Genomic DNA, 6,917 nt, shown 5'->3' with positions numbered 1-6,917 from the left:
AGCCTGCCCTTTTTAGTTCCCATTTATGGGTCTAGACTTAAATCTGGGACTCTGATCTTGGCAAAAACCTTTCTGTTGTCTCCTGTGCTTTGTGCAAATAGCTCATTAAAGTCTCCACTCCAGAACATCAGGGAGAAGCAAGTATTCTCAAAGGATAGAGTAGTGGTACTACTTTCTAATTCTTCCAGATTAACACTTTTTTTTTTGAAGGCTTCAACCTTTAGGAATTCCTTTCATTTCCTATCCACCCATGCATACATTAAAATGTACCTTTTAAAATGTTTCATTCCTTATTTAAGATGTGTTGTTCCAGGCTTAATTCAAACAGACTTAATTAGTGCCTTATTCACATTTTATTTATTCTTGGACTTTGAAATTTATTTGGGTACTCTTTCTTTTTTTACACCTTAGCTTCAAAATTCTTAATGTTTTATCTTTCTTTTAAAGTACAAGCATAAGTTGTAGAAACCTAATTTAATTTATACCTCATATTTGGTTTAAAAAAATAGTTACTTGAGCCAATATACATATATTCAGCTGCTAGATAAAAATCCACTTAGGCATTTAATTATACATTGTTCATATTTGTAGCCTCGGGGGATCAATGACATGCCATAAGTACTTATTGAACAAAACAGAATTTATAACTATATTTTCTTATTTTTTCCCTCAAGGCTTAATTCATAATAATAATAATAAAAAAGCAAGACACACTTCACGATTGCTCCTTGATTAAGTGAATTTGCAAAGTGGATAAAATTAAGCAGATAACCACATCATCCCCCAGTTCATGTGCCAGGGTGGTGACTTCACAAACCACAATGGCACAGGGGGCAAGTCCATCTATGAGAAGACGTTCGATGATGAAAACTTCATTCTCAAACACACAGGAGCAGACCTTCTCTCTATGGACAATTCTAGCCCAAACACCACTGGCTCCCAATTCTTCCTGACCTGTGATAAGACAAATTGGCTGGATGACAAGCATGTGGTGTTTGGGGAGATCACTGAAGGCCTGGATGTCTTATGGCAGATTGAGGCTCGGGGCAGGAAGGATGGGAAGCCAAAGCAGAAGGCAATCATTGCAGACTGTGGAGACTACATGTGATGCTTGGCTGGGCTCCCACCTCTGGAAGACAAGGACGATGGAGACTCCTGGCCTCCAGGGCTCTGGTGCTGACTGGGTCCTATGAAGTAGTTGTGAGTGGTCCAAGCCCTTCTTTGGGGTCAGCTTACTTAGCTGCAGCTCCTGTGCAGTGCCTAGGATGTGGCTGGATCTGAAAGCAGTGTGCTGCCAGTTTGTCCTGGGCTGGCTTTAGCCACTGGGTGGCTTCTTTGCTAACAAAAAAACAAACACAGAGAAAACAAACAAACAAAAAAAACTTTTTTTTTGTACTGTTAAAAAAAATTAAGCAGATAGTCTGAAGAAATTCTACATTATTTTATGGTCTTTTGTCGTGGCATCTTCTGATACCTGTTTTCAAAACCAAAGTCCTGTAAAGTATGTCATTAATACCAGAAACTGAATGCAAGGAAATTAAACTGTTGTAGGATATATAGATGATATAGATATAGATATAAATATAGATATAGATATATCTCCAACTCAGCATAGTCATTTTAACTTAGGCAAACAGATGATATACTTTGAAAATTAATCAGTTATTTTGACTAGAAGGATGACATATCCATAGGTACATATACTTTTCTTATATTTCAGTTTCAATTACATTGTTTGTGTTGGGGTCTACTGAAGAAGACCCCAAACTTGAATAGTGTGCAAAAACAAAAGCATTTCTCCTGCAGAAACAATCAGCATGCCGGGTCAACCATTTGTACAATATGGCGATTCAGAGATAAATATAGGCTCCTTTTAAGCATAGCTGGGGGAGTTCCAGGAACAGTTAGGTGATCTCAAATATAATTGGTTAAGCAGGCAGCAGTTATATTAATACGTTTTTGATAAGCTGAGGTTTTGGTTTTTGTTTTGTTTGGTTTTGTTTTTATTTTTGTTTATCTTTGGACATACTTCGGTAAGATTTTGCTGGGGGGGGTGCGTTGGAGGAGGGCTGCAGGGACTGTCCTCATGTGGTCAATGCTTTGAGATACTGTGTCCTCATGTGGTCAATGCTTTGAGATACTGTGGGGCTGACGCAGGCTTTGTCCCCTTATTATTTGTTGAATAATAGCCCTTTGTCTAAGAAATGGAAACTTAGATCCAGCTTGTAAAATGGAGGAAGTTTAGACCCCTCCATTTAATGGTTCTATTATTTTATATTTTGTTCTTTTTTTTATATTCTGGTTAAGTACTCAGCACTTGTCATATGGCCTTATTATTTGAATTAGTAAATAGTTACTCATTATCATATGCCATAGTGAATGGGGAAGCTTGTGTTCAAATAATTACAATATCAACAATAAGAAAACCGCTCTTAAGCAAGAGGCTAAATAACATATTCTAAATAAAGTAATGTTTTCTATACCATTGCTATTCTTTAGATTTCCATAGAGTTCATCTCCTTGTAGATAACCTTTTACTGGCTTTCTGCTTATTGCATTCTTAAAAACAGTGTTTGAGAATTTTGTACATGTGCATATGGGCTTAGCAATTAATTGCACTTGTCACTTTTCAAAAGGACTTGGTATCAGTTCCTAATATCTATATGGAGGCTTATCACCCTAGTTTCACTGGATAAAATGTTTTCTTTCAGCAGAACCACAAACCCAAATAAATAAAAATAAATGGATTAAAAATAAAGACTCATCTAAAAGTAAAAAGCTTGCACACACGCTTGAGAGAAAACATGTATCCTTTGTCTTTCTGGATACAGCTTACCTTCTGAGAAATATTTCTTCCTGTTCACTCATTTACCTGCACAATTTACAATTTCGTTAGTCTTTACAGGTGAATAATATCCCCGCACATAAAGATACCACATGTTCACTGTCCATTCATCAATACATGAACATCCAGGCTGCTTAAGCAATGCATTGCAAAATGGGAGGGTTGGAACACAAGTTAGCTGATAAATGGGTTTGAGTAATTTGAGTGAGGGATGGGAGGGTGGGGTAGAAAAGAGGAAAGTTCAGAGGGATAATAACAATGCACAAATTTAAAAATGCATGTTGTAACACACTCACACACACATATATAATGTGGAGTTACACTATAAAAGAGAGAGAATGGAACTCTTAGATACCATAGGTTATCAAATAAAAATCTATCTCAGTGCTAGTAGTTGTTTACATCTTTTACATGGACAAAACTAAACATTTCTGTCTGTCTCAGTTGCTCTTAGTTGCAATTTTATCTTTAAATATGTCCCTCCTGCTGAAGATATCGCATACTTGGTTATAAACTATAGAGAATTCAAGCTTATATTGACCTTGTAACTTTGTCCTACGGGCTAGCTTCATAGTGTTAGAAAACACACAGTGCTCATGAGCAGGAAAGAAATGTAATCATCCTTTTGTTGTTGTTCAAAATTTTTATTTAATTTTTTTTTCATTTTGCATACCAACCCCAGTTCCCCTCTTCCCATTCTCTCTCTTATCCTCCCCCCATTCCACCCCCTACCCACTCCTCAGAGGGGATAAGGCCTCCCTTGGGCAGTCAACAAACTCTGGCATAACAAGTTGAAGCAGGGCCTAGCCCTTCCCCTCTGTATCAAGGCTGAGCATGATATCTCACCATAGGGAATGGGCTCCAACAAGGCAGTTCATGTGCCTGGGTTAAGTCCTGGTCCCACTGCTAAGGGCCCCACAAACAGATCAAGCCACACAACTGTAACCCACATTCAGAGGGCCTAGTTCTACCTCATGCAGGTTCCCCAGCTGTCAATTCAGAGTCCCTCAGCTCCCACTAGCTTGCATCAGCTGTCTCTGTGGTTTTCCCCATCTTGATCTTGACCCCCCCTTGCTCATATGATCTCTCTTCCCTCTCTTCAACTGAACCACTGGAGTTCATTCCAGTGCTTGGCTGTGGATGACTGCATCTGCTTCCATCATTTACTGCCTGTAGGTTCTGTGATGACAATTAGGGTAATCATCATTTTATATTATCTGTGACCCTTGTCATCAAAAACTGTTCTGAGAACATATGCCTACTAATACAATAGGGATACAAATGTTGTGAGAGTAATGAATCCTTTCTTCATTAGATTTAAAGTGCACTACTCAAGAAGAAACTTGTAGCTTGCACAATTAAGTGGGGCAATACTCCATGGCTGGTTGGTTCAGCCACAGGAACTAGAAAAAAAACATATTATTTATCATTCTGCTAAATGGTCATGATATTAAACTGCCCCTGAAGTTTTTATACCAGGTTTGAACTTTCCCTAGAGATGCCTGCTTTTGAAATGATGTCAATTAACATATAGACCTGCACCTTTTCAGAGTGCAACAAATAAGGGATTTTGGAGCATCCCCTAAATGGGACATCTATAGCCAACTCCCTTTTGCCAAGGCTCCATGATTAATATAACATTGTGGTGTGGTGTGAGCCAGCACTATAGGATAAGTGCAGCAAAATACTGTTTTTGGAAGCAATCGGTATGTTTAACTATGAAATCACAGCTGTGAGTATATGCAAACAACATGCGCAAGATCATGCCAGAAAAAATCCCAGGATGGACTGGAGAGCATCTCAGAAAGTTCTGTACTTCACTGAGGAGCTATTGGCAACTGATAACTCCTGTGTTTAAAGAGTCGGTGTTTTTCAGGGAAGTAACCCTTTTCCCATGGAAGCCATTGAATATAAGAAAGAGAATTGAAGATGGAGAAAAAAGAAAAGGAATAGAAATCTATGCCACACTACAGGTAAAAAAAAAAAAAGACATGTAAATGCCATTTTACTTCATTCGTGTTGAATATGTTTTAAAAGAAAAACACAAACAGGGACATGGGGAAATATAAAAGTAAGGTCATCTAAAGTTGGAAGGCAATAATTATTGAATAGACGTTCTGGCAAATGTGAATCAAACTCTTAACCCTAGAATGACTGGTTCTAAAGCTTACCTAAAATTATCTAATCAAAAAAATAGTATATGACATAATACATCATCATATTCATCAACAGACAGTGATTTGATTGGAGAAACATAAGAGGAAGATACGTGATCTGTATAATAATCAACTTTGAAGGCAGAGTGGAACTTTGAAGACAATGTTAAGGATAAAGAAATTATCTCAAGGAAGAAGTCCACCTCTACATGCTCAGGCTCAAGTTTATTTTTTTTTAATGATTACCATCCTTGAGTGTGTAGTTATTTTCATTTTTTGAATGGCAGAACTGTCATATATCATATATGTGCCCAGGTATCAATCTAGTAACCAGGAAAAGGAGCAGGAATAGATATTGTAAAAGCCCCAGGTTTTGTCTGAAAATACAACTTTTGAGTCATCATGTAGTAGAGAAGAGCATAATCTTTTATGACTCTGTTTTCCTACTACTTCATTGCCAGAGATGGGCAACTCCGAAATTCAAGATTCTGAGCAAATCAATCTAATGTTTCAATTCTTGTTTCTTTTTTTTTTCCTTTTTTTTTTTTTTAAAGCAAGCTTGATTTTTATTAGGGCACACCCAAGAGCTGGCCAGTGACTGCCTCCTAGGTTGGGTTAAAGAGAGCAGCTCTGAATTCAATACTCGGACCCCTTTTAAAGAGAAAATCACAAGTAGTTGCAAAGCAGATTTGCAGAAGAAAAACAAGGGGGCAACAAGAAAATGAAGAAAATTCTCAAGACCATCATGTGCTCACCATGTAATTAGGCAAGTTGACTAGGGACTGTTCAGAGAGGGTCAGGAAGAGTAAGGGTATTCCTAAAATCAAGTCAAGGTCATGGTTTGGGGAAGGTCATTTTTCAGGCAGCAGTCTTAAAGACAGCACTCAGCTCTTACCTTAAATGGAAACTTATTTTTACCAATACAGAACCATGGCTCCTGCCTTCAACATCGAGTGAGGCAGGGTCGTTGTCACTCTCCCTTTGACTTACATTTATCTGTCAAATCTTTGATGGGGGGGATGTGTTAAGAATATTGTTGATGACCAGTGGTTTAGTTTTATAGTGCCAGAGTCCAGCTTCAGCTGGACTCAGGACCTGATGAGGAGGTGCGGAATTGGTACAGGAAGAATGAAGACACACAGGAATGTGTTGATACATCCTCTCTCTCTCTCTCTCTCTCTCTCTCTCTCTCTCTCTCTCTCTCTCTCTCTCTCTCTCTCTCTCCCTCCCTCCCTCCCTCTCTAACAGAGAACTTCTTTTATTTATCTTTACAATAGTGGAACCATATATGAAGCAAGGCATGTAAACCATAAATTTTACATAATCAATTCCCAAGAACTTTCAAGACTACCTCCAAATATTTCTCAGACCTCCTACCCACTTTCTCCTTCCATGTTTGGGGAACAAAGATTAGTCACAGGCCATCAGTTATGCATTCAAAGGGTGCCACTACTCCTGACTGGCCTGACAGGAAACAGGTGGCCCCTGAGGTTAGCAAATGCATGAGTTTCTTCTACTAGTGAAGGTTTTGACTGGCCATCCCTTGTGGTGATAAGGTGCCAGGAGACATTGAGTCCTGAGAAGCAAAACCATAAGAACAATCTTTGTTCTTCAAGGCAATCAATGTAGTATTGCACTGATAACATAATAAGCATTGAATGCTTCCATATATGGTAGAGGAGTATCAACGTAGTCCAAATGCTGAAGAGTTTGCTTCTCATGGGACATACCAAGTTCTTCCTAGCAAATAATATGTGACTAAACCTGGGTATGCAGACTTCATTGGAAGAACAATGCCCCAAGGCTTCTTTGATCTTAAACCAGCTACTTTAGGCCCAAATGAAGGCTTTAATCCTTGCTCTGAATAATCAGATGTTCTTGAGTTTCCTGCAGCCAACGTACTAGTAAGTTCATTT

At 38.5% G+C, this 6,917-nt stretch overlaps 1 pseudogene; it reads left to right on the top strand.

Annotated features, from left to right (window-relative positions):
- Positions 1 to 790: 790 nt before the first annotated feature.
- On the top strand, positions 791 to 1,108 carry LOC143267137 (peptidyl-prolyl cis-trans isomerase E pseudogene; annotated as a pseudogene).
- The last annotated feature ends 5,809 nt before the right edge of the window (positions 1,109 to 6,917 follow it).

This window comes from Peromyscus maniculatus, chromosome 9 (assembly GCF_049852395.1).
Source record: "Peromyscus maniculatus bairdii isolate BWxNUB_F1_BW_parent chromosome 9, HU_Pman_BW_mat_3.1, whole genome shotgun sequence".
Classification (NCBI taxonomy): domain Eukaryota; kingdom Metazoa; phylum Chordata; class Mammalia; order Rodentia; family Cricetidae; genus Peromyscus; species Peromyscus maniculatus.
This window is presented reverse-complemented; position numbering and strand designations above follow the sequence as displayed.